The sequence below is a fragment of the Lampetra planeri genome, chromosome 46 (genome assembly GCF_965212315.1).
Source record: "Lampetra planeri chromosome 46, kcLamPlan1.2.h2, whole genome shotgun sequence".
Lineage (NCBI taxonomy): Eukaryota > Metazoa > Chordata > Hyperoartia > Petromyzontiformes > Petromyzontidae > Lampetra > Lampetra planeri.
Genome location: NC_136152.1, coordinates 8,409,605 through 8,437,042, shown reverse-complemented (window position 1 = coordinate 8,437,042; position 27,438 = coordinate 8,409,605). Strand labels below are relative to the sequence as shown.

At 53.4% G+C, this 27,438-nt stretch overlaps 1 non-coding gene across 1 annotated transcript; it reads left to right on the top strand.

The window, feature by feature from the left end:
* Positions 1-18,341: 18,341 nt before the first annotated feature.
* TRNAS-GCU (transfer RNA serine (anticodon GCU)) lies at positions 18,342-18,423 on the top strand. Its single transcript has one exon. It is a non-coding gene; the product is annotated as a tRNA-Ser (tRNA).
* The last annotated feature ends 9,015 nt before the right edge of the window (positions 18,424-27,438 follow it).

The window sequence follows — 27,438 nt, the reverse complement described above, 5'->3', positions numbered from 1 at the left end:
GTTTTCTGCGGCCAGGGAATTGGACGACCTCCCCCGATGCTACTTCGCACCGCGGCGCTGTGACCTGGGTTGAGATTGCATGGTCACGGCGGAAGGCTGTCCAGCCACCATGGTTGAAACGCACCCCCACACACACGTATTGGCAAGGCAGGCAGGGGTCCGCAGACACGAGCGAAGGGGAAGCCAGGGGGGGGGGGGGGCGGCTGATTGGTATAACAAAGGCGCCAGTGGACCACCGCCGGCGCTGCAATCGGCGGGGGACCCATTGTTAGGGAAACCGGGAATGCGGCTGAACGGGCGTGGTGACCTGATTGGCCGAGAAAACGCTCAGGTCCGCGTCCTTTGATGTAGGTTAAGGATAAAAGGAGGGCACAGAGAGGTAAACCGGTCTCTTGCTCCAGAAGTCAGCCCCCGGGACGGTCTCCAGTGCGGCCACTCGAACGTCCGTGTGACGCGTCGAGGTGAGCAGCAAGGACGAGACCAACGGAGCGCCATAAGCATCTACCTGTGAGTAAGAGGAGAGAGAGAGGGTTGGGATTCAGTCTAGTGAAACTAACACCACGTAGAGTCCATCCCATTAGATAAATCGGGTACAGACCCTCGGGCGAGTGAGTAGGCCTGCCTTGTCGATCCCTACTGACGTAACAGTGAAGCGCAGTCGGCCGGAATAAATCATTAATAACCAATCGTAGCCTCGTGTGGTTTCCACGACAGTGTGGAAGCGCTTGGTGCTGTGTGTACGTACGCTCACCGCGGGTGTAGTCAGCGCTCCACGGGTGTACGCTCCCTCTGGCTGCTGCGGACCCCGCACCGCGTACGGACTAAACCCCCCCTTTCACATGCCCTTTAAGCCTCCCGTAACGAGAACACCAATCGGCAACGCAGACGCGAGCGAAGCCATTCGCCCTCCGACCCCTGACCTCCCGTTCAAGAGAGTGTGATTGGTGCGCGGGGCTGTGTGAGGGGAGGCGTTGCATTTGATTGGCGGAGAGGCAATGCAGTGTTTACAGGCGTCCGAGAGCCGGCGACGAGCCATGCCTCTCTTGCGGACTCGCGGTGGGGCGAACCAGGGAGGGGAGCCGTCAGGCGACAATCCCTACCCCGCGAGCGATGAGCCCAGTGACGGCAGCGGCTGCTCACATACCAGCGAGGAGTCGGGAAGCGGCGAGACCTCTGCAGTCGGCGCGCAGCAGGGAGAGACCTCGGTGGCCAGCGGCCACAACATTTCCCCCACCCTCAAAAAATATTTTTACCCCCTCCCCGTAGGAATGTATACCTACACACCCTACATACATTAGAGTGAGTAGTATCTAGTGCCTACCGTAGCATCTGGCTCTACACTAGTGTAGTGGTGATACGCGCTGGGGTAGGGATCGTGTGTCAGCGCGTAGTGATTGGCTGTGTGTGTTGGTGACGCGCGCTGACGGTGGGGGATCAGGGGTCAGCGCGGGGTCATGGGTTGTGTGGTGGTGATTGGCTGTGTGCCGGTGATGCGCTTGAGAGGGAGTGATCGTGTGGCAGCGCGGCGTGATTGGTTGTGTAGTGGTAACACGCGCTGGGGAAAACGGATCGTAGGAACAGCGCGGCGTGATTGGTCAACTAAGGAGCGATGCTCACGTCGAGGTCCGCATACACTCCGTCTCCCGTGAGCGGGGACTATATAAGGGGATGCGCACAGGCGCACGGGGGAGAAGAGTACCAGCGAAGACGGAAGACGGAGGAAGAGGCGGAACCCTGGGACCCGGAGCCGAACGTCCATGAGAGAGCCGGCTCGTGGGACTCGGAGGTTGTGGCCCACGCCCAAGCCGGGGTGGGCCTGTAGGCTTCACGGACGTTACAGAGTCAAGAGCAGTGTGCGTAGCCGGAGGGATAGAAGCTACACGAGTCAAGTGCAGTGTGTGTAGCCGGAGGAATAGATGCTACACGAGTCAAGTGAAGTGTGTGTAGCCGGAGGAATAGATGCTACACGAGTCAAGTGAAGTGTGTGTAGCCGGAGAAATAGATGCTACACGAGTCAAGTGAAGTGTGTGTAGCCGGAGGAATAGATGCTACACGAGTCAAGTGAAGTGTGTGTAGTCTGAGGAATAGAGACCACTCGTTGTATAGTGACAAGTCAAGATTTAATAAAAAGTGTGTTACCCGTCAAGGAGTTTCCTGCCGTCATTCAATACTTCAACTGGCGTCAGAAGTGAAAGTCTTCCAAGCATGGATACAAGGAAGACCCGTCGGACTCACGAGATTGACCGCGAGGATAACCTTGACGACTCAGGCCAGCTGGCATCGGGGGGTGAGGAAGAAGAAATGCCGACGCCGCAGGATCCGCCGAGGGCGCCGGACGAGCAATTGGGGATGGAAGCCGTGCTCCGCGAGGCGCACTCCCGTCTGGCGGAGCTGCTGCTCGCCGCCGCGTCCATCCTGGCGGAGATCAGCACGTCGGGAGGAGCGGGGACGTCGGTGGACTTTCAACAGGGTCGCCCCGGGGATTCCCGCCAAAATGACTGCGGGATTCCCGCCCTTTCTACTGCGCGGCCATCTTTTGGCGGGAATGGCAAGCACCACGTGGCGGCGGTTCTCCAAGCGCGCCCGCTTACGTCATCGACGCGCGCTGCGGACCGCCATCAGACACCTGCCATTGGGGCCGCCATCTCGCACACCGACGGAGCGGCGGAGAGGAACCACGAGGCAGAGGACGCCTTCATCTTTCAACAGCGCCTTCCAACATTGTCAGCCTTCAAGGCGGATGGCGGGGACTGGGCCCAATTCCAGCGCAGATTTCTGGCGCATCAGATGTCCGCCTGGTCCGACGCTACGGCGCTGCGGGCACTGCCTGCCATGTTGGACGACAACGCGCTCGCGGCCTTCACGTCAGCACGGAGGTCGGACCGCTCCACGCTTAAGGCCGCGTTGGGTCTCATGGCCAAGGTCTACGGACCTCCCTCGTGTCGCCATCATTTCTACGCAAGGCGGAAGGCGGACACGGAGACCGTGCTCGCCTACCGGACGGCGTTGCTGGCTCTCGGGAACGCGGCCGACGCCGCGTTCCCTCGTATGGACGAGGAGGGCCAGGACGCGATGGTCTTGGAGCAACTGCTCAAGTTGGCGCAGGACCTGGGGGTCCCCATCAACACGGCCGACGAGATCGATATTTCTTCCTTGCGGGTCGCAACAAGTATACAGGCGCACGAGGTCCTTCAACGTAAACAGGGGGTCGTCTGCAATGCTGCCGTGGCCTCAGCTCCGGGCCCGGTGGTCACCGAACCCCAGGTTGTCAGCCCACGAGAGGAGGCGTTCACCACGGGACGACCGGGGGACTGGAGGTCGGGGGGTCGTTCGCCTCTGCGATCGGCCCGCAAGCTGGAGCAACCGAGATCTCCGACGACCCTCATCACGTGTTATAACTGCGGCCTCCGGGGCCACGTGGCGTCCGGTTGCCGCGCTCCACGTCGGCGCGCCATGGGACCTCGGCTGGACGACGACCAAGGCCCCAAGTCGTCCCTACTAACCCCGGCAAGTCGGGGCACCTCACATGCTCGGCCTACGGGCACGACACACATGGGCCGTCGCGTTGCGGCGGAGGAGAGCCGGTTAGGGTTCGGGAATTCGGTTCGGCGAGGGGGGTTCGGCCGGGACCGGGGGGACATTGAATGGTCGGAGTTGGGGCACAGAATAGTGGCTGCCTCGGCGGGATCATCCGTCGTTACGGGATTCATTGATGGGGTCGAGGTCAGGGTGTTAGTGGACACGGGGGCGTCGGCGACTATTATATCGGACCTCATTTACAACATTCTCCCCGTCCAATGTCGACCGCTGCTCCCAGTGGACGTGCCATTTTACGCCGCTAATGGGGGATCGTTGGGCATTATCGGTCAGATTAGGGCGTCCATTTGCATTGGAGGGGACCCGTTTTCGTTTCTTCTTCTTTGGCGGTTCCTTGTCTATTGGGCACTGATTTTTTTGGCTAAAATGCCCGTTAAAATTCTCATCGATCAGCGTTGCATTGAACTACCATCGGGTCGCCGTATTTCATTTTTGACGAACCCTACTGAAATTCGGACGGCGTGCGCTACGATACAAGCGTTAGCAACACAGACCGTGCACGTGCCCCCGGGTTCACAGATGTTAATTCCCCTCCGGTTGCGGAAACCGTGGGTGGGGGAGACCTCGGAACAAGGCATGCTGTTGGGTCCTTCAAATAGGGCTGTCGGGGGTCTCGATTTGTTGGTGGCTCACACTTTGGTTCGGGCTGACAAGGACCCGTTTGTGATGGTTTTAAACGCTGGGTCGCGGCCGGCCGTTATTCAGCAGGGCACCATGCTAGCTCACGCGGCACGGATCCCTGCGGAAGAGCGGCTGGTTGCGCAGGTTGATCCGAGCCCCACGGGGAACATTACAGCGACGGAGGACCTTGTATGGGTCGATTCGCTGTGCGCGGACTCGAACGATTTGTCAACGGGACAGTTGGGTGCGCTGCGGGCGTTGCTGATAGAGTTTTCTGATGTGTTTAGTAAGCATAAGTATGACATTGGGTGCACGAACCTGTTACGCCACCATATTGAAACGGGCGATGCGGCACCGGTCAGGCAAAATCCCTTCCGACTGAGTCCTACTGAGAAGGAACACGTTCAGTCGGCCGTCAACGATATGCTGGAAGCCGACATTATTTCGCCTTCTTCCAGTCCTTGGGGAGCACCTATTGTGCTGGTTAAAAAGCAGGATGGTTCCTTGCGATTTTGCGTAGATTTCCGTCGCCTGAATAAAATCTCTGTGGCTGACGCGTATCCGCTCCCCAGAATGGACGAGTCCCTCGATGCATTGTCTGGTGCGCGATATTTTTCGACTCTTGATTTATTATCGGGATTCTGGCAGTTGCCACTCGACGACGAGTCTAAACCTAAGACAGCGTTTCGGACTCCAGGGGGCCTGTTCCAGTTTAACCGGTTACCCATGGGACTTCATTCCGCTCCCGCGACGTTTCAGCGCCTTATGGAGTTGGTTTTGTCGGGCTTGCAATGGGATACGTGCTTGATTTACCTTGACGATGTCATTGTTTTCAGTAAGACGTTTGAGGAACACCTCCAGCGATTGAGAGGGGTGTTCTTGAGAATGCGATCGGCTAATTTAAAGTTTAAACCGGCCAAATGCCACCTTCTTCGTAAGTCCGTTAGATACTTGGGCCACATTGTCGACTCTTCGGGGATCTCTACCGATCCCGCGAAGACGGACTGTGTCAGTTCATGGCCGACGCCCACGTCAGTTTCTGACGTGCGCAGTTTCATCGGGTTTGCTTCTTATTACCGCCAATTCATTGAGCATTTCGCCACCATTGCAAAACCCTTGCATGCTCTAACGGCAAAAGGAATCAAGTTCCGATGGGGACCGGAGGAGGAGGCTGCGTTCTGCTCCCTCCGGGACGCCTTGGTGGGTGCCCCACCCTTGCGTTATCCTGACTTTGCGAGTCCTTTCTTGCTAGACACGGATGCTAGCAACACGGGCATTGGGGGGGTGCTCTCGCAAGTCGTTGGAGGGGTCGAAAGGGTGGTCACCTATGGTAGCAGGGTATTGTCACCGGCGGAGCAGCGCTACTGCGTCACCCGTCGCGAGCTGCTTGCTATTATTTTTTTTGTACAACAGTTTAGACCGTATCTATATGGCTGTCACTTTACGGTCCGGACGGACCACGCAGCGCTTCAGTATTCATTGAGGGTCGCCCAACCCTCGGGCCAATTGTCACGGTGGTTGGAAGTCCTCCAGGACTATCAGTTCACGACTACATACCGTAAGGGGTTGCGCCACACAAACGCCGATGCCCTGTCGCGATTGTCGCCTTGTCACAAATGTGCGTGCTTATCGGGATCGGCGCGCTGTAAACCGACAGTTGGGGGAGGTATGGGGGCGTTGGCTGCGACTGCGGGTGCACCAATCGGGGATGTTCCCGCTGTCCCTGAGGGAGAGGACTCGCTACTCTCACTGTCGCTGATTGAGTGGGGCCGGCTCCAAATGGAAGACAGCTCCCTGCTGGCGTTGCGCCGCAGGGTGGGGGGCCCCGAGGAGGGTTGTGAGCGAACTGGCTCCTGGGTACTTAAGCAAGGCCTATTAATGAGATGGGATAGTTTGTCCCGGCGGCACGCACTCGTGGTGCCTTCCGCTGTGAGGGGGAAAGTTGTCCTGGCCGCACATGAACGCCTCTTGCATTTGGGAGTAAACAAAACGCTTGCTCTGCTTCAGCGTGACTATTATTGGCCGGGGATGGGGAGTGACGTGGTAAATATTCTAAAGGGATGTGTTGATTGTGCCAGACGGAAACCACCACCCAGGGCATCTAATCCACCGCTGCAATATATTCAGGTCTCGCGCACTAACGAGCTCGTTGCGCTCGATATTTTGGGGCCTTTTCCAGTCACGCCTAGGGGTAATAGGTACCTGTTGGTGGGTGTCGAATATTTTACCCGGTGGCCTATGGCGTGGCCACTCGCCAACCAGTCGGCGGCGGCTGTGACGGACGCCTTTGTCCAGGGCTACGTCCTGGACAAGGGGGCTCCCGAACGCTTGCTGACCGACCAAGGGAAACATTTTTCAAGTAAATTGCTGCAAGAGGTGTGCGACCTATTGGGTACTAAGAAGGTGCGTACCTCCCCGTACCACCCACAGACGGATGGGATGGTGGAGAGACTCCACAGGACTTTGACTTCTATGCTGTGCCAGCAGGTGTGTGAGGCACATGTTGATTGGGACCTGCAGGTCCCGGGGGTCCTCGCCGCGTATAGAATGGCCCCCCATTCAGCAACGGGATTTTCCCCATTCTATCTGATGCACGGTCGGGAAGCCGACCCGCCCATGGAAACGCAGCTGGGCCTGCCCGCACCACGAACAAATTCGAAATTGGCTGAACATATTAAATTTAATATCCATAAGCTGACAGAGGCAAGGGAGGCCGCACGGCTTAATTCGCGGGCTCGCCAAATTGCAAACGAGCGGTTGCGTGCACGGAAGGTGTCCGTGCACGACTGGAAACCTGGTGATAGGGCCTGGCTGCATTGCCCTCAGGCACCTTTGACTACGTCACCTAAATTGTTGAAGCCATGGCGGGGACCCGTGGAGGTCGTGCGGGTTGCACGCCCCCAGTGCTTTCAGATAAAATGGGGAAAGCGTCGTTGGTACGTCCACCCCTCCCGACTGAAACCGTTCTCGCCTCCATATGGCCTCCCTTTGTGTCGTGGGGGCCGAGCATGTGACGTGACCGACGACCCAAGGGGGGAAATGTCTCTGCCTGATCCTCACGTGTCTCCGCCTGATCCGCTCCCAGGTGTCTCGGAACTGACAGCTGCCGACCACCGGCGGCCGGATCTTCACGGCGCGACCGGTCCTTCCAGGCCCGATCTGCGCCGTCCAGAGCTGCCGGAGCCACCGGACGGTCGTCAGCGTCCCGTGCCATACGACGGACCGGCCAGGCGGACTCGCGCTAGGTCGCGCTACTTGTTATGACCTTCCGATTGAGGAGTCGACGCGGCCGGAGCGCCTCGTCACTGCATGTGGTCGCAGAGACACTGGACGCGTTCATTTTCTGGAATTCGCTTTTATTGTGTTGTTCGTCGGGCTGTACATAGCTTCTTATCTAGGTGTTGTTGTTGACTTTTATTGCGTTGGTTGTCGATTTGTACATAAGTTGTTGTTATTGTTGTGTTGTTGTTGTTGAGTTACGGGGCACACTAGGGGGGTGGGGTTTCTTGTGTTGTTGTTTAGCAGCCGGGCCGGCTGCGAGCTATGTGGGAGGGGGTGATGTAGTGGTGATACGCGCTGGGGTAGGGATCGTGTGTCAGCGCGTAGTGATTGGCTGTGTGTGTTGGTGACGCGCGCTGACGGTGGGGGATCAGGGGTCAGCGCGGGGTCATGGGTTGTGTGGTGGTGATTGGCTGTGTGCCGGTGACGCGCTTGAGAGGGAGTGATCGTGTGGCAGCGCGGCATGATTGGTTGTGTAGTGGTAACACGCGCTGGGGAAAACGGATCGTAGGAACAGCGCGGCGTGATTGGTCAACTAAGGAGCGATGCTCACGTCGAGGTCCGCATACACTCCGTCTCCCGTGAGCGGGGACTATATAAGGGGATGCGCGCAGGCGCACGGGGGAGAAGAGTACCAGCGAAGACGGAAGACGGAGGAAGAGGCGGAACCCTGGGACCCGGAGCCGAACGTCCATGAGAGAGCCGGCTCGTGGGACTCGGAGGTTGTGGCCCACGCCCAAGCCGGGGTGGGCCTGTAGGCTTCACGGACGTTACGGAGTCAAGAGCAGTGTGCGTAGCCGGAGGGATAGAAGCTACACGAGTCAAGTGCAGTGTGTGTAGCCGGAGGAATAGATGCTACACGAGTCAAGTGAAGTGTGTGTAGCCAGAGGAATAGATGCTACACGAGTCAAGTGAAGTGTGTGTAGCCGGAGGAATAGATGCTACACGAGTCAAGTGAAGTGTGTGTAGTCTGAGGAATAGAGACCACTCGTTGTATAGTGACAAGTCAAGATTTAATAAAAAGTGTGTTACCCGTCAAGGAGTTTCCTGCCGTCATTCAATACTTCACTAGTATCTGGCTCTACAGTAGTATCTATTGACTGTATAGAAGTATCTATTGACCCGACAGTAGTTTCTACCGACTCTATAGTAGTATCTGCTGACTATTGTCATATCTGCTCACTCTATAGTAGTATCTGCCGACTTTATAGTACGAAATAGTGCCTCTACAGTAGTATCTTATGACTATAGTAGTATTTACGGACTCTACAGTCATATCTACTGACTCAATAGTAGTATCTACTGACTTCATAGTAGTATCTACGGACTGTAGTAGTATTTACTGACCATAGTAGTATCTACTGACAGTAGTAGTGTCTACTGACTGTACTATTATCTACTGACTCTATAATAGTGTAGAGGTGATCGTCACTCACCATTCAGTAACCTGCAGTACCACTGGGTGTCAACAGGGTGCAGCAGTGTTACCCCACTGGGGAAATGCTGTGGGTCAAACAGACGTGAGAGCGGATTCAAACGACAGATCCTACTGGGGAAATACCCGGGTCATATAGAAGTGAGAACGGATCCAAACGACGGATCCTGAGGGGATGATGTCACCTCCCAGGGTAAACCAGAAAGTTCCAGAAAGGGGGTGTGGCTTGGGCGGAGCCAGCCACGAACCAGTATAAAAGCCAGAGTGCTGGGAGCACTGGCTCAGTTATCTCCACACGAAGACTGAAGCCCGGGCTGAAGATAGGACCCTGGACCCCAAGCTCTACAGTCCTTCTAAGGGCTGGAGCTCAGTGAGGCCAGTGGTCAGGGGGAGAATAGGTCCCGGATAAAAAGGACCCTGGATCCAAGCACTACAGCCCTTCTAAGGGCTGGGGCTCAGTGAAACCAGTGGTCCAGACCCACAGACCGAGTGGTCGGGTTAGTTAGCCTCCTCTAGGTCCCAGCCAGAGGATGTACCTCCCTAGGTATCGGGTAAGAGGACCGTCATACCCCTTGTGTGTTAGGGACCATGTCGCAAAGAAAGACAATAAATATAGTGTGCCTCATAAAGAAGTTTATTCGTCAATATTTGAACACTACAACTGAAGTCAGAAGTGGTTGAAAAAAATGGAAACAAGACGAACAACCCACATGCGAAGTCCAGACAAATATAACTCAGACTTACCTACGAGGGCTGAAAACTTCGCAGAAGATGTCGGCATGCTGCCGGCCGCCCAACCACCAGCCCAGCAGCAGATCGTTCCTCTTGCCACGGGCGACGGGATCCGAGCTGCACATTGCCGTCTCGCCCAACTTCTCCATGCTGCAGCCTCCATTCCTGACGAGATCAACTTGGAGGCTGCGGGCGGATCGGACCAGCCACCAACGAACGTTCCCGCCATCGGACAAGCCGAATATTTTGAAATTCCTGCCGAGGAATCACGTGCTTCCGTCGGAAACGGAAGCCAGATGCATCTCGGGAACGTTGTGGTCCAATCACAACACGCCGCGTCATTGGCGGGCGACGCTTACAGCTCCAGAACGGCTGTTGACCGACCAGGGAAGAAATTTCTCGGGTGTCCTGTTATGCAATGTGTGCCGCCTGTTGGGCACGAAGAAGGTGCGCACTTTGCCCTACCACTCTCAAACTGACGGTATGGTAGAGCACCTTCATAGAATCCTCACTTCTATGATGTGCTACCAGGTTGACGAATCCCAGCTCAATTGGGACTTGCAGGTTCCGGGGGTTCTCGCCGCATACCGCATGGCGCCACACGCGGCGACCAGTTTTTCCTAATGTACGGTAGGGATGCCATTCCCCCAGCCGACGCTTGGTTGAATATAGAGCAGCCGCCGCCGAAATCTAAACTCTGAAAAATTATTGCCCTGGTCGGTGAGCAGATGTTCTGGTGTGCCTTTATCAAGGACATATCCCTGCAGGAAAGCCATGGTGATTGAAACCGCAGATTGGTCCACCAATGGCCACGCCATAGGCTATCGGGTGAGGTACTCGACCCCTACGAGCAAGTATTTGTGGCCTCTCGGGGTAATGGGAAATGGACCCCAAATATCCAGGGCAACAATCTCGTTAACACGGGAGACCTGTATCGATTGTAATGGCACCCGATATGGCTGCGCAGGCACCTTCCGCCGCGTGCACTCGTGGCAAGATTTAATGAATTGATGCACGTCGTTTTGCATGCCTGGCCAATAAAAATCTTTGCACAAGGTCAATGCGGTCTTTTCTTCACCCAAATGCATAAGTTTTCCGTGCGTATCATGAATGAGCTTGCCCCGCAGACACAAGGGCACGACAATACAGAACTTCTGCAGTTCGACGTCCCATTGCATGAGGAGCCCATCGACAAGCCGAAGGAAAGGGCGATCCACAGACCCCTTAGAGCGAGAAGCCCGAAGCCTCATCCTGGTCAAGGAAGAATCCTCCACTTGCAGGCGCCTCCATTCGGCCAACGTAAGGCCCAATATGCCATTCCCCTGCGCGAGCAAACCATCAGCTGGAATCGAATCAGCTGTAGCGACCATCACAGGAGCCGCCTGCAGTGGTGGATCGCACCGTAGTGAGCCTTCTGCACACCTACAGGAGCCTGATGGCTGCGGCAATAGTGACGTGTCCGCATTGACATGGCACGTCCCCTTCCTGTGTTGGACCGTAAAAGAATATCCTTGCAGGATTTCGAGCCAACTGGCCATTTGGCCCGAAGGCTGATGAACTCGCAAGGAGTATTGCGGTGCCGCGTGGTCAGTGCGGACCAAGAAATCCCTGCCATACAAGTACGGCCGGTACAGTTGTATGAAGTGCAAGATGGCCAGCAGCTCCCTGCGTGTTACGCAATATCGTTGCTCTGCAGTAGACAACACGCGGCTGCTGTATGCTACCACCTTCTCAACACAGTCGGCCGTTTGCGACAAGACGGCGCTTATGCCAGTGTCACTGGCATCGGTGTCGAGGGTAAACATCTTGGAAAAATCTGGGTATCCGAGCGGCAGTGCGTCTGCCAATGCGCCCCGAAGCGTCTCAAATGAACGCTGTTCCTCTTCGCCCCACAGGAACTTCTTACCCTTAGCGGTCAAGGTATGTAGTGGCCTTGCGATTGTTGCAAAATTTTTGACAAATCGGCGGTAGTACGACGCAAAACCCTCAAAACTACGTACCTCTGACACTGTTTTCGGGACTGCCCATGTGCGTACACAGCTCGTTTTGTCCGGATCGGTGGCGACTCCCGATGCGCTAACATGACCCAAATATTTAACAGACATTTTGAGCAAGTGGCATTTTTGGGGCTTACATTTTTCATTGGCGTCCCGCACTCGGCCAAATACGGCACGCAATCACTGCAAATACTCATCAAAATTTTTACTGAAAACAATGACATCGTCTAGATATATCAAACACGATTCCCACTGCAATCCGGACAATACGAGCTCCATTAGACGTTGGAAGGTGGCCGGCGCGGAGTGGAGTCCCATCGGGAGTACGTTGAAATGGAACCCTTGCGGTCTTTTTTCTCTTCTTCTTCTTGGTTCTTTCGGTAAAGTCACGTAGAATGGAAATAATAAAATAATAAAAATAAAACATAATAAAATAATTCTCACGACGTTTCGGCCACAATGCAAGCAGCCGTCCTCAGGTGAAGAACAGGTCTGTCGATAAGACAGAGTCGAAATTTAACCCTTGCGGTGTTCGGAAGGCTGTTTTCGGCTTGGACTCCTCGTCTAGGGGCAGTTGCCAAAAGGTCCAATAAGAGATCGAGGGTCGAGAAAATGTTTGCACCAGACAGGGCATCCAACGAGTCGTCAATGCGTGGAAGCGAGTACGCGTCCGCAACCAAAATCTTATTAAGTTTTCAAAAATCGACGCAAAATCGCAGGGAGCCATCGCGTTTTTTAACCAGCACGATGGGAGCCCCCCATGGGCTGGTGGAGGGAGAGATGATCTCCTGTTCCAGCATTTCATCCACAGTTTTCCGAATGCAGTCTTTTTCCAGTGGGCTAATTCGATGTGAATTTAGGCAAATTTGGGGCGCGTCCCTCGTGTTGATGTGATGCCGCAACAGGGATGTCCGACCAATATCATATTTTCCAGAACTGAAACATCCCTAAATTCCAAAAGTAGTTTATGGAGACACGACCGCTGCTCGGGTGTCAGACCGTGCTTCTGCTCGTACAATCCCCGCAACCAATCGGGCTCCTCAGCACACGGCAATAGTGCATCCCCCACTCCCGTTGCCATGCACACCTCCAAGGCCGAACCTGACGCTGCCTTCGCGCATGCCAGCGTAGTTCCCTTTTGAATGACAATGAACGGGTAACAATTTGCTGACACCACCGTTAAAGCCCCAACCAAAGAGGGCGTCCGTGACACAGCGCTCGAAGGGGTTAGTAATATCCCTTCAAGTAGGTTTCTCAAAGGCAGGTTTTTTTCAAGCGCAGCAGCACGAGCATTTGCATGGCTAGCGGAACACGCACCGTGTGGCTAACCACAGCCTGCACCACGGCGTTTGCTGCCGTGAATTTAGAGTTCCCAAGAATTTGAGGCACTTCCCAGAAGGCATTTCCAAACAGCCTCTCTCTATGGAGATCCTTTGCAAGAAATCCGTGCCTAATAAACACGACACAGCCAGGGCTGTGGAAACCAGGATGTTTCCTGTCACACACACATCCCCAATTTGGCAAGCATGCGGCCCAAAATCCCCAGGCTACCCCCATTTGCAGCAATGAGCGAAAAGTTTGTAAAGAGATGAGGATGGCCAAAGCCCCAGTGTCGACAATGACCCTGATCTCCACCCCTTGAATAAGCGCCATTAGATCTGACGAATCCGGCGCAGCACCCAGAACACAATGCGCATATGCGCCCGACACAACCCCATCGCGCGATCCGTGTGAATGAGTGGGTGCAGGGTGAGGCAGCGCGGATGTGTGATGTGAAGGAAACGGCCGTGTATTCGATGGGTCGCGAATTGCCTGTGGTCCTCAAAATGGGGAGAAGCCGCAGTTGTAGTCGTCCGGTGCCCTTGGAAAACGCCCTTGCATCGCCAGCAGTCACGGGCTTGATGTCCTCTCCGTTTGCACTCGTAGCACGTGTGATGAGCGCCACTTCCTGGCGCCTCCGGGCGACGGGGCAAGCTCGCGAACGGCCAACCTCCCGCTGCTGCAGCAAGCCGCAGCTCCTCCACCCCCGCCGCGCACCCGGCCGTGCTGGCGTTCACCGTCGGAGTTTGTGCCGCTGCAGCTGTTGGCTCGTTGCGGAGATCCAGGTTGGTTTGGATGTTCCTGGCTATCTGCAACACGTCGTCGTTGCTGGGAAGTGAAAGGACGACTCGCAGCTCGTTTGCCACTATCAACAGCTTCTCGTGGGCCAGGGAGTCGAGGGCAGCTTAGTCCATCGCTGGGTAAGCTGCTTGGCCGAGGACCAACAATGCGCTGCGGTAAGTGAGGGGAGACTCCATGTTCTCCCGCTTCCTGCTTTGAAGCCGAAAGTGATGACTCCGGCGCCCCTGTAGCATCCGGCGCTGCTTGCGGCACGGTGGGAGCTGCGGCCGCGTTCACGGCAACAACCGGCATCGCAGGAGCGGGCTGAGGCTGGCTTGACTCCGTCGGTGATGCCGTCGTTGTGAAGCGGTCGAACGACGCCATGAGCACCGCCAGCTTGGCCTCCCACTGTGCCATGACGGCCTTCCATTCCTGAGCCGGGCTCGGGGCCTCGGCCTCGCCTGGTTTGCCCTCCTGCACTGAAGGCAGCTGGTTGTCCGGGTCCACCGGGGGAGCAGCAATCTCCTGCTCTGAGTCTACCGGTACGTTTCTTCTTTTCATTGTCTTCTTTGACATGTCGGCGCGGTTCTTCAGTCACCTCTGACACCAAATATAGTATTGCAAATAAAGGTGGACGATTTCTTGCCTTCTGTCCAGGCCACTTTATTACAGTTTGGTTAAAGAACACTTGTTAGTTCAGCCGAGGATCCGCCGCCCATCGCTCGTTTACTTCCTCACTCGCCGTGTCCCTATCCTATCCTCTACTCCCCTTCCCGATCCTAATCACTACTCTCCTTGGTCACACTTCCCGGCAGCCACGGCGTTAAAAGCGTGCCGACGTACGGACTGCGCTCACGCCTTTAGCGTCCTACTCCTGGTCTGTACGGGGCCCGTGTCTCGCTGTCTCAGGAAGATACCACGGTAGCCCCGGGGGTCAAGCGTGCCGACGCACGGACTGCATATACCCCTAGTGACCCTATCCTAGCCTACCCAGGTCCACACAGGACTACTTGCGCCAAGAACACTCTAACTAGCTTGGCGGGTCCGGCTTCAGCTTCCCTTGTCTTCTGTCTTCAACAACTCAACTCTCTGCTCGTTTGCCCGTCTTATATATCCCTCGCGACCCCTTCCAGAACATTCTCAGAAGAACCCTCTATGGTTGGAAGATACCGGTCTTATCAAATCCTGGTCCACCTCCCCCCTTGTTTACCCCAACAAAATTACCCCAACGGTCGTCCTGACCTTAGCTGCTCTTAGCATCCCCCCAATGATGCTCACCAACCACCTCTTCTGGCTACCCAGCGCGGACATTCAGTCGTTCCCAAATATGCACGCATTGCACCACTACAAATGCGTCTCCGATGTGTCCGGAGAAGAATGTCGTGGGAAATGTCGGGGTCGGCGTGGGGAAACTGAGAGCACGCGTGCAGGAGTTTTCTGACATTTTTAGTAAGAGTAAATTTGATATCGGTCGCAAGTCCCTTTTGAGCTACCATATTGACATGGGAAATGCCGCCCCCATTCGGCAGAATCCTTACCGCCTGAGCCCGGCCGAAAAGGAACACGTTCAGGCGGTGGTTGATGAGATGTTGGCCGCAGATATCATCTCGCCATCCAAAAGCACGATGGCGGTTTGCGGTTTTGTGTTGATTTCCGCAAGCTTTCTGTTGTGGATGCATAGCCCTTACCTTGTATGGACGATTCGTTGGACGCTTTGGCGGGCACGTGGTTTTTTTCCACCCTTGACCTTCTGTCGGGCTTTTGGCAGCTGCCGCTTGACGAGACTTCAAGGCCCAAGACGGCTTTTAGAACATCAGAAGGGTTGTTTGAGTTTAACCGGCTTCCAATGGGGCTCCACTCCCCACCGGCCACCTTTCAGCATCTGATGGAGTTGGTTGTCGCGGGCCTCCAGTGGGATCCGTGCCTAATATATTTGGACGACGTCATTGTTTTCGGTCTCACGTTTGATGAGCATTTGGATCGCCTGCAGGCTGTTTTCATTAAGATGCATGCAGCCAACCTGAAATTCAAGCCCCAAAAATGTCACCTACTCCAAAAATCGGTTCGATACTTGGGCCATATAGTTAGCGAATCGGGCATCGCGACAGACCCGAAAAAAACTGCTTGCATTCGGACGTGGCCGACCACACCTCAGCCAGCGAGGTGCGCAGTTTTATCGGCTTTGCCTGTTACTATCGCCGATTTGTCGCGGGTTTCACATCTATTGCGAAACCTCTCCACGCATTGACAGTTCAGGGCTAAAAATATCATTGGGGGAAGGAGGAGGAAGCTGCGTTCTGCTCCATTCGTGATGGGCTGTTTAACGCCCCTCCCCTACATTATCCCAACTTTTCGTTGCCATTCGTGTTGGACATGGACGCCAGTAATACCGGCATTGGTGCGGTGTTATCCCAGGTTGTCAATGGCGTGGAGCACGTGGTCGCTTATGGTAGCAGGGTGCTGTCTCCTGCCGAGCAGCGGTACTGCGTAAAAATATCAGCCCTACTTGTACGGGAGACATTTTGAGGTGCGCTCCAATCACGCGGTGCTCCAGTACACACTGCGTGTGGATTAGCCCCCAGGTCAATTGTCACGCTGGCTTGAAATCCTGTAGGATTTTTCGTTCGAAGTTACGTATCGTAAAGGTTCTCGCCATATGAAAATCCTGTCGTGATTGCCCACAGGCGAGGCGTGTGCTTGTGCTTGTTTTTCGGGTTCCGGTCGTTGTCGACCGGCCGAGTCGACCTCCCCCTGCCCTCTCATTGCGTCTGCCGCGGACACGATGGGCAGGACGGGTGACGTCCCTGCCGCACGGGATGCGGTTATCGGGTTGGACTACGAGGTGTGGGGACGCCTGCAGGCAGAGGACGCGTCTCTCCTTAAGTTGCGCCGGCGTGTCAGGGAGACCGCCGGTGGCACGGCTCCGCAGCTCCGCGAAGTGTCGCCTCATTTGTCCTGCGGGGCGGGCTACTCATGTATTGGGACAAGGGATTCCCCCGTTATGCTATTGTTGTCCCTACTTCCCTGCGTGGCGAGGTTGTATGGATGGGGCATATACGATTGTTGCATTGCAGAGTGCAAAAGATGCTGGCCGCTCTTAAATTGGATTTTTATTTGCCGGCCATGGCATCCGACGTAGAAGATCTGCTTAAGGACTGTGTGCAATGTGCCCGGCGGAAGCTGCCAGCGAGATCCTGTTGCCCTCCACTGCAATCCATCCAGGTCTTGCATATTAACGAAATTGTTGCCCTCGATTTTTTATCGGGCTGTTTCCTACTTCCGCACGTGGAAATAGGTACTTGCTTGTGGGCGTTGAGTATTTCTCACGCTGGCCTATGGCCTGGCCGCTCCCGAATCAATCGGCTGTGACTATTACCGAGGCATTCCTCAATGGCTATTTTCTGGATAAGGGTGCCCCCGAGCGCCTCTTGACGGATCAAGGTAAAACAAAATCGTTCAAGCTGCTGCGTGAGGTTTGCGGCGATTTTCTGGGGACGAAAAAGGTACACACGTCACCGTACCACCCGCAAACAGATGGCATGGTCAAACGCCTACACCGGACTCTGACCTCCATGTTGAGTCACTTGGTCAGCGAGTCACAGGTCGATTGGGACTTGCATATTCCTGCGGATCTTGCCACTTATAGGGTAACCCCTCACACGTCCATCGGCTACTCTCCCTTATTTTTAAATCCTTTATATTAAGTTCACTTGCTTGCTTGCTTGCGCGTTTACGACTGTGCAAATCTTTCGGTCGTTTTTTAACCCACTTCCCGTGATCCAATCGAGCTGACATTTTCCACACAGACTCGTTGTGCGTGACAATTTATTTTCGTGAAAATTCTTTTCCAAAATTTTACACTTTTTAGGAAAAAATAATGGTATGACTGTGTGTGTGGGGGTGGGGGGGTCTGTTTGTATGTGTAATAAACGACTGGACCACGATGTCTGGCTCAGTGTCCTTTATTATTCGGTTCGTGCTGTACACCCACACGGCTGTCTTTACTCTGTAGCTTCTCCACGGTGCTGACTCCAATGTCGGCCCGATCCACAACAGCAGCTCCGCTGCTGTTTCTCTCACACAGCCCCTCTTGGCTGTACTCGCTGCTGCTCTTCTCCCTCCGCAGCTCTCACAGCTTCTTGCCCTCTCTCTCTCTCTCCGCAGCTCCTCCTGGCAGCCACACCGCTGCCTCTAACAAGCAGCCCCCTCTCTCTCTCTCTCCGCAGCTCCTCCTGGCAGCCACACCGCTGCCTCTAACACGCAGCCCTCCTGGCTGTCTCCTCCCCAGCTGCACACCACTCCGCAGCTTCCTCTTATCTTCAGGGTTGGCTCCCGATCGCCGTCGGCGCCCCCCCTCTCCACACTTGCCCGCGTGGCCTCACTCTTTTCCGCTCGCACCCCGACTACCTTCCCCTTCCGGTTTACCCGCTTAAAGCCCCGAACCTTACCCCCACGTCACATGACTCCACCCCCCGTGACGTCACCTCCGGAAGGTCGCTTACGCCCGCATTACATATGTATGTGCGTGCAAGTCTTCATCCTGGTTCTGGTTGTATGTGCTTGCGTGTGTGAGTGCGTGAGACGAGGTGGCCGAGTGGTTAAGGCGATGGACTGCTAATCCATTGTGCTCTGCACGCGTGGGTTCGAATCCCACCTTTGTCGCGATTTTTTTTTTATCTTTTATATTAAGTTCACTTGCTTGCTTGCTTGCGCGCTTACGACCGTGCAAATCTTTCGGTCGTTTTTTTACCCACTTCCCGTGATCCAATCGAGCTGACATTTTGCACACAGACTCGTGCGTGACAATTAATTTTCGTGAAAAATGTTTTCCAAAATTTTACACTTTTTAGGAAAAAAAATTATATGTAATTACCAATTGCTTAATGGTGGCAGGCAATCATCTGACCCATAGGTGGCAGCCACCTCAAGCCAGAGGACGAGAGGACTCTAGCCGCCACGCATATAAAGGATTTATAGTGAAAAACTTTGTTTTTACGGGTAAATTTTTTTATGTTTGGGAGGGAGTATCATCCTCCCATCAATGTGCAGTTACAAGCTGCGCCTGCCGCGAAAGTGTCAAAAATTTCTGATTCGGTTCGTTTCACACTTGCCAAACTTTCCGAGGTGCGGGAAGCTGCCAGTGTTAACTCCCGGGCCAGACAGTTGGCCAACGAGCGGCTCAATGGAGCGAGTGTTTCCTTGTGCGATTGGTCGCCGGGGGACAAGGCCTGGTTGCATTGTCCACAGGTGCCGGTGGGCACATCTCCCAAATTGCTGCAACCATGGAGAGGGTCGGTTGGTGTGGTTCGGTTCGTCGTATGGCCGTAATGTGTCCAGATTCGGTTTGGTAAGCGGAGTTGGTTTGCACACCCCTCTCGTCTTAAGCCATTTATCATGCCATGTGAGTTTGTTTCATCTCCATATCGCAGGGGCCGAATGTCGGGTGTGCCCGATGAGCTGGGGCATGTGTCTGCCAACGCGGGTCCTCAGAATAGTGTTTCTGTTCCGCCCCCAGGCGCTGCGCGATTGATGCCTCGCGTGCTCTGGACGTGAAGGACCCGACGGCCCGGCCTGCTGCTCTTCGGAGGAGCCGGCTTCATCAGTTCGATTTATTGTTCCCCCCAGGCCGTCCAGGGCGGGCGAGCCCAACCCGCCGAGAGGCCCGGCATCACGGACCCACTCAAAGACTCGATTCGCATGATCCCTGTGCATTGCACACTCCCACACCGTCATGGGTTGTCGTGGCAAGTATTTGGCTGATCCTGCTCGCCATCGAGCTCACGGGCATTGTTACATGTTGTGGGTGGGAGATGTTGATTGTGGGGATCTTGTACGATGCGATTGTTGGGTTGTTAATTTTTTCGCTGTTGTGTATTTTTTCTTCTCTCGGTGTATATATTGTACAGTTCGGTTTGGGTAATATATTGTGCTGTTGTTATTTTTGGAGCACACTTGTTCGTTGTTCTGTATATATGTACGTCGGTTGCTTACTTGCGGGGGAGTTGGCAGCTGGGACGGCTGGATGCTAGGGAGGGGGGGGGGTGTAGTGACTGTGAATGTCACTGTGTGGTGCAGGGCTTGCGAGGCCACGGCGGATGTTGTCATTATGTGCAGCTCAGTTACTGAGCGTAGTACCAACCCTAGCGGGGCTTGGGTCAGCACTGGTTAGCGCAGAAGCACATACGGACAGTGTGCGGTGCGGGCTCCCGGTGAGGCAGCGAGAGTGTCAGCCAGCCAGGGTCACGTTGGGACATGATACACTGGTTGACCTGCCGACACGTGACCGGATGATATTGGAGGGGGGCCACCGGTGGACGGGGGCCACTGGGCGGTCACTTGGTATAAAGGAGCTCTCGGGAGCCTTCGGAAAAGAGCTCGAGAGATCTAGAAGGTGGGCGGGGCGAGGGGCGGAGCCAGCCACAGCCCAGGCCGATATAATGGGGGCCCCGTGAGGGGTTCGGGGTTCTTCGAAATGTTGGTGAAGAAGATCCACGACGGGTTGAAGCATCTAGCCACGCGGTCCGGGATCCAGCTTGTGGTCCGGACCGGGATAGCGGGACCGTGTCTCGTTCTGCCGTAGCGTGGTTAGATGGGCGTTCAACACCCAAGTGTAGGTTACGTTATGTTGTGTTGAGTTGATGTACTAAAGTGTTGCTACCCAGACGTTTGCGACTCAGTTAGACTCACTACAATTGCATTATATTTCTAAGTTTACTATGTTTGTTTTCTCATTCATTCTTACCTGATGACGGTTGCTTGTGTTGCAATCAAAATGTCGTATTCTTGTATTATTTATTTTATTTCTACGTGACATTACTGAAAGTACCACAGAGTAATTCATGCAGTCACGAAAGCTTCAAATCTAGTTTGAACCACGTCTACGGGGAGGATTTGCCTCAACTCAAACTTAACTTATAATTTAGCAATCTTTGGGAAAACGTAATCAACCAGTCTATGCATTAACTGTGTGTTAACCGACTCTGTGTGTTGCATTGCATTACACTTCCTAATTTTACTAAATTTGTTTTCTCAAACTTCCTATTTCTCTCTCTAAATTTTGCCGTGGTTGTTTGTTTCTAAGTCCATTGTCTCTCCTCCGGGCCGCTATGGGCAGGAATGCCACACAACTGTCTCATTGTTCTCTACCCCCCCCCCTCTATCTCTGCCCCACCCCCCTCTCTATTTAAGGCCTCGACACAGAGGCGTTGTCTTTCTGTTTGTCTATGTATGTCTTTCTGTTTGTCTATGTATGTCTCTCTCTGTGTCTCGTGTCTCTGCGTGTGTGTCTGTCTGTGTCTCCGTGTCTGTGTTTTGTCTCTCTCTCAAACTTAGCAATCTTTGGAAGAACGTAATCAACCAGGTAGGGTGTTGACTGTTGTTAGCCGACTCTCTGTATTGTATTGCATTATACTTCTAAGTTTACTGTTTTCTCATTCATTCTTACCTAATGATGGTTGCTTGTGTTGCAATCGAAACATCGTATTCTATTATTATTTAATTTATTTTCTTTCTACGTGACTTTACCGAAAGAACCAAAGAGTAATTCCTGCAGTCACGAAAGCTTCGAATCTAGTTTGAAAATTTGCATTTTTCATGAGAGATTATCATGTTAATGTGAGATCGCAGAGCAGCAACCAAAAGGTCGGCGCACGAAGTGGCTGTGCTAGTGTGAACCCTGTGAAAGCACAAGTGGTAGGATGGGAACACTATAGCCAATTATGACTTAAACTGGTTGATAACGTCCTTCCCATGATTGCTCTCGGTTGAAATTGTGTCTGTGTCTATATATATGGATGGCTTCATGAACGAATCTTTGTTGATAGCCAGTGGGCTTGTAAAGTACCTTCGTCTTAGAGAAATCAATTTCGTGTGAGCCCACCGCATTAAAACAATTATCAGCCACGGCCGAGCTACAGTGAGGGAAAAAAGTATTTGATCCCCTGCTGATTTTGTACGTTTGCCCACTGACAAAGAAATGATCAGTCTATAATTTTAATGGTAGGTTTATTTGAACAGTGAGAGACAGAATAACAACAACAAAATTCAGAAAAACGCATGCCAACATTTTTATGAATTGATGTGCATTTTAATGAGGGAAATAAGTATATGACCCCTCTGCAAAACATGACTTAGTACTTGGTGGCAAAACCCTTGTTGGCAATCACAGAGGTCAGACGTTTCTTGTAGTTGGCCACCAGGTTTCTACACATCTCAGGATGGATTTTGTCCCACTCCTCTTTGTAGTTCTTCTCCAAGTCATTAAGGTTTTGAGGCTAACGTTTGCAACTCGAACCTTCAGCTCCCTCCACAGATTTTCTATGGGATTAAGGTCTGGAGACTGGCTAGGCCACTCAAGGACCTTAATGTGCTTCTTCTTGAGCCACTCCTTTGTTGCCTTGGCCGTGTGTTTTGGGTCATTGCCATGCTGGAATACCCATCCACGACACATTTTCAATGCCCTGGCTGAGGGAAGGAGGTTCTCACCCAATATTTGACGGTACATGGCCCCGTCCATTGTCCCTTTGATGCGGTGAAGTTGTCCTGTCCCCTTAGCAAAAAAACACCCCCCAAAGCATAATGTTTCCACCTCCATGTTTGACGGTGGGGATGGTGTTCTTGGGGTCATAGGCAGAATTCCTCCTCCTCCAAACACGGCGAGTTGAGTTGATGCCAAAGAGCTCCATTTTGGTCTCATCTGACCACAACACTTTCACCCAGTTGTCCTCTGAATCATTCAGATGTTCATTGGCAAACTTCAGACGGGCATGTATATGTGCTTTTTTGAGCAGGGGGACCTTGCGGGTGCTGCAGTATTTCAGTCCTTCACGGCGTAGTGTGTTACCAACTGTTTTCTTGGTGACTATGGTCCCAGCTGCCTTGAGATCATTGACAAGATCCTCCCGTGTAGTTCTGGGCTGATTTCTCACCGTTCTCATGATCATTGCAACTCCACGAGGTGAGATCTTGCATGGAGCCCCAGGCCGAGGGAGATTGACAGTTCTTGTGCTTCTTCCATTTGCGAATAATCGCACCAACTGTTGTCACATTCTCACCAAGCTGCTTGGCGATGGTCTTGTAGCCCATTCCAGCCTTGTCTAGGTCTACAATCTTGTCCCTGACATCCTTGGAGAGCTCTTTGGTCTTGGCCATGGTGGAGAGTTTGGAATCTGATTGATTGCTTCTGTGAACAGGTGTCTTTTATACAGATAACAAGCTGAGAGTAGGAGCACTCTCTTTAAGAGTGTGCTCCTAATCTCAGCTATACAGATAACAAGCTGAGAGTAGGAGCACTCTCTTTAAGAGTGTGCTCCTAATCTCAGCTCGTTACCTGTATAAAAGACACCTGGGAGCCAGAAATCTTTCTGATTGAGAGGGGGTCAAATACTTATTTCCCTCATTAAAATGCAAATCAATTTATAACATTTTTAACATGCGTTTTTCTGGATTTTTTTGTTGTTATTCTGTCTCTCACTGTTCAAATAAACCTACCATTTAAATTATAGACTGATCATTTCTTTGTCAGTGGGCAATCGTACAAAATCAGCAGTGGATCAAATACTTTTTTCCCTCACTGTATTTGTCCTACCGTGTTTCAAATCTGCCTTTTGTTCAAGAACACGGTCCGATACATTTCGCTTAGTTTCCCCAATGTAACTACTAATATTAAATTTGTTTAAAAAAAAACCTGTTAAATTTTTTTAATTAATTTTTTTTGTTACAATTTTCAATGTTATTGAAAAGATATATCATGTATGAAAAATGTTGCGAGAATCTCTTACACATGGGTGAAATAAATGTATTTTTGTAGGATGGTACAGAAAGGAAAAGAGAGCCATTAAATTCGCTATCCCAAGAACTTGTCGGGAACCCACTGACCACTCAAGAAACTGCTACTTCTGCATGGTGGACCCTTCCCAAACGTCGGACTGGCAAGAATGCACCTGCTATCACGTATCCTTCCTTCATCCATCGCCCCGGTGCCACACTGCCATGATCTCCCCGTACCCACTCCTCTGGAGAGCAGCTGTCTTTAGAAGAGAGCAGAAAGTCAGAGAGTGAGGAAGACATTGTAGATCCAGATTACAAACCCATACTACCCCAACCAAAAAGACCTCAATGACTTGATCAGAGATCTTGGTCTCACCAAGTCCAATGCCGAGCTTTTGACGTCTAGGATCCAGCAGTGGAACTTGTTGGATGAAAGTGTGCAAGTCGCAGTTCAGAGGAAGCATCACCAACCTTTTTGCAGCTTCTTCACCCGTCAAGATGGGCTGTAAGTCTCTTCATTGACAGCTCATCCAGGAGCCTCAAAGCCGTGCTGCTCCATAATGGTAACAAGCATCCGTCTCTTCCCCTGGCTCACTCTGTGCACCTCAAAGAGGATTACAACAACATCAAGACCTTGCTGGATGCCTTGAAGTATGATGAGTAGGGCTGGGAGGTCATCGGAAACTTCAAAATGGTGGCATTCCTGATGGGTCTCCAAGGTGGTTTCATTAAGTTTCCCTGCTATCTTAATTTTGGAGCTTTCGTGACTGCAGGAATTATTCTTTGGTTCTTTCGGTAAAGTCACGTATAAAGATAAAATAATAAATTAAATAATAGCATACGACGTTTCGATTGCAACACAAGCAATCATCATCAGGTATAAATGAAATAGCAACAAAAAATCTAACCAGAAAACTATAGACAGACATATAAGCAGACAGATATCACCAAGATACATAGAGAGAGTAACACAGGTACAGAGAGGGAGATCGTCTCTGTGGGGTGGCCTTAAATAGACAGAGGGGGGCGGAGGCAGAGAGAGGGAGGGGTTAGAGAAAAAAATTACATGTCAATGAGTACGAAGAGACGCGTAGTAAAGTGCGCAGGCTTGAACATTAGGAGAGAGGGAGAAAGAACACACTAAATTAAATAACCTAGCAAAATATCTGGGTTTTTTGTTCTCTCTCTCTGCCTGTATATTTAGTGTACTTTTTTCTGTCTACACTCGTTTTTTGTCGTTCTTATGTTCTGCTCTGTCTGTGTGTCTCCGTTCCTCTTGTTTTATGTTTTGTCTTTCTTTGGAATTTTCACACTTAAATTCTAACTTAGCAATCTTTGAAATACGTAATTGACCAGGCTATGCGTTAATTGTGTGTTGACCGACTCTCTCTGTTGTATTACAAAACATTTCGATATTTTGCTAGGTTATTTAATTTAGTGTGTTCTTTCTCCCTCTCTCCTAATGTTCAAGCCTGCGCACTTTACTACGCGTCTCTTCGTACTTATTGACATGTAAATTTTTTCTCTAACCCCTCCCTCTCTCTGCCTCCGCCCCCCTCTGTCTATTTAAGGCCACCCCACAGAGACGATCTCCCTCTCTGTACCTGTGTAGTGGTGATACGCGCTGGGGTAGCGATCAGGTGCCAGCGCGTTGTGATTGGATGTGTGGGTGGTGATGCGCGCTGACGGTGAGGGATCAGGGGTCAGCGCGGGATCGTGGGTTGTGTGGTGTTGATTGGCTGGGTGCCGGTGACGTGCGGGTGTGGGAGTGATCGAGTGGCAGCGCGGCGTGATTGGTTGGTGAGTGGAAACACGCGTTGGGGAAAGAGGATCGTACAGATAACACGTTGTGATTGGTTCACTAACAAGCGATGCTCGCATCGAGGTCCGCATCCGCTCCGTCTCCCGGGAGGAACGACTATATAAGGGGATGCGCACAGGCGCACAGGGAGAGTGTAACCAGCGAAGACAGAAGACGGGAAGAAGAGCCAGGGCCCTGCGGTACCTAGTCCCGCTGTCCTGCGAGGACCGGGACTCTGTGTAACCCAGAGGCGGGGGTAGTGTGAGCATGCAGTGTCAGCATGCCGAGTGTGTAGCCGGGGCCTAGAGTCTACACGAGACGAGTGATATAGGTGTAGCCAGAGGCGTAGGGTCTACACGAGACGAGTCTACACAAGAAGAATCTACCCGAGACGAGTGATGTGGGTGTAGCCAGAGGCATAGGGTCTACACGAGAAGAGTCTACCCGAGACGAGTGATGTGTGTGTAGCCAGAGGCATAGGGTCTACACGAGAAGAGTCTACACGAGGCGAGTCTACACGAGACGAGTGAGGCGTGTGTAGCTAGAGGCTTGGAGTCTACACGAGTTCAGTACGGTGTGTTATAAGAAGAGAAGAGGTTACGAGTTGTACCGGTGTCTGGTGACCGTACGCGGAAGAATAGAGACTACACGTTGTATCGAGATAAGTGAAGATTTAATAAAAGAAGTGTGTTACCCGTCAAGGAGTTTCCTGCCGTCATTTCCAATACTTCAACTGGCGTCAGAAGTGAAACTGTCTTCCAAGCATGGATACGAGGAAGACCGTTCGGACCCACGGGAGTGACCGCGAGGACAACCTTGACGACCCGGGCCAGCTGCCGTCGGGGGGTGAGGACAAAGAATGGCCCACGCTGCAGGATCCGCCGGCGGCGCCGGAGGAGCGGAGGGGGACCGAGGCCGTGCTCCGGGAGGCGCACTCTCGTCTGGCGGAGCTGCTGCTCGCCGCCGCGTCCATCCTGGCGGAGATCAGCTCGTCGGCTGGAGCGGAGACGGCAGCGGACATTCTACAGGGTCGCCCTGCAGATTCCCGCCAAAATGACTTGGCGATTCCCGCCATTTCATCGGCGGCGACTTTTGGCGGGAACGGCGACCGCCACGTGGGTGCGGGTCTCCAAGCGCGCCATCTTACGTCATCGACGCGCGCTGCGGACCGCCATCAGGCGTCCGCCATTGGAGCCGCCATCTTACACACCGACGGCGCGGCGGGAAGAAACCACGACGCGGAGGACGACTTCATTTTTCAACAGCGCCTCCCCGCATTGTCAGCCTTCAAGGCGGAAGGCGGGGACTGGGGCCAGTTTCAGCGCAGATCTTTGGCGCATCAGGAGATGTCGGCCTGGTCCGATGCTACGGCGCTGCGGGCATTGCCTGCCATGTTGGACGACAACGCGCTCGCGGCCTTCATGTCAGCTCGGAGGTCGGACCGATCCACGCTTAAGGCAGCGCTGGGTCTCATGGCCAGGGTCTACGGACCTCCCTCGGCGTGCCGCCATCATTTTTATGCGAGGCGGAAGGCGGACACGGAGACCGCGCTCGCCTATCGCACGGCGTTGCTGGCTCTCGCCGATGCTGCATTCCCTCGTATGGACGAGGAGGGCCAGGATGCGATGGTTTTGGAGCAGCTGCTTAAGTTGGCGCAGGACCTGGGGGTCCCCATCAACACGGCCGACGAGATCGACATTTCTTCCTTACGGGTCGCTACGAGTATACAAGCGCACGAGGCCCTTCAACGCAAACAGGGGGTCGTCTGCAACGCTGCTGTGGCTTCAACTCCGGGTCCGGTGATCACCGAACTACAAGTCGTCAGTCCGCGAGAGGAGGCGTTCACCGCGGGACGACCGGGGGACTGGAGGTCGGGGGATCGGTCGCCTCTGCGATCGACCCGCAAGCTGGAGCAACCGAGATCACCGACGACCCTCATCACGTGCTACAACTGCGGCCTCCGGGGCCACGTGGCGTCCGGTTGCCGCGCGCCCCGTCAGCGTGCCATGGGATCTCGGCTGGACGACGACCAAGGCCCCAAGGCATCCCTACAAACCCCGGCAAGTCGCGGCACCTCACATGCTCGGCCCACACACTCGACACGCATG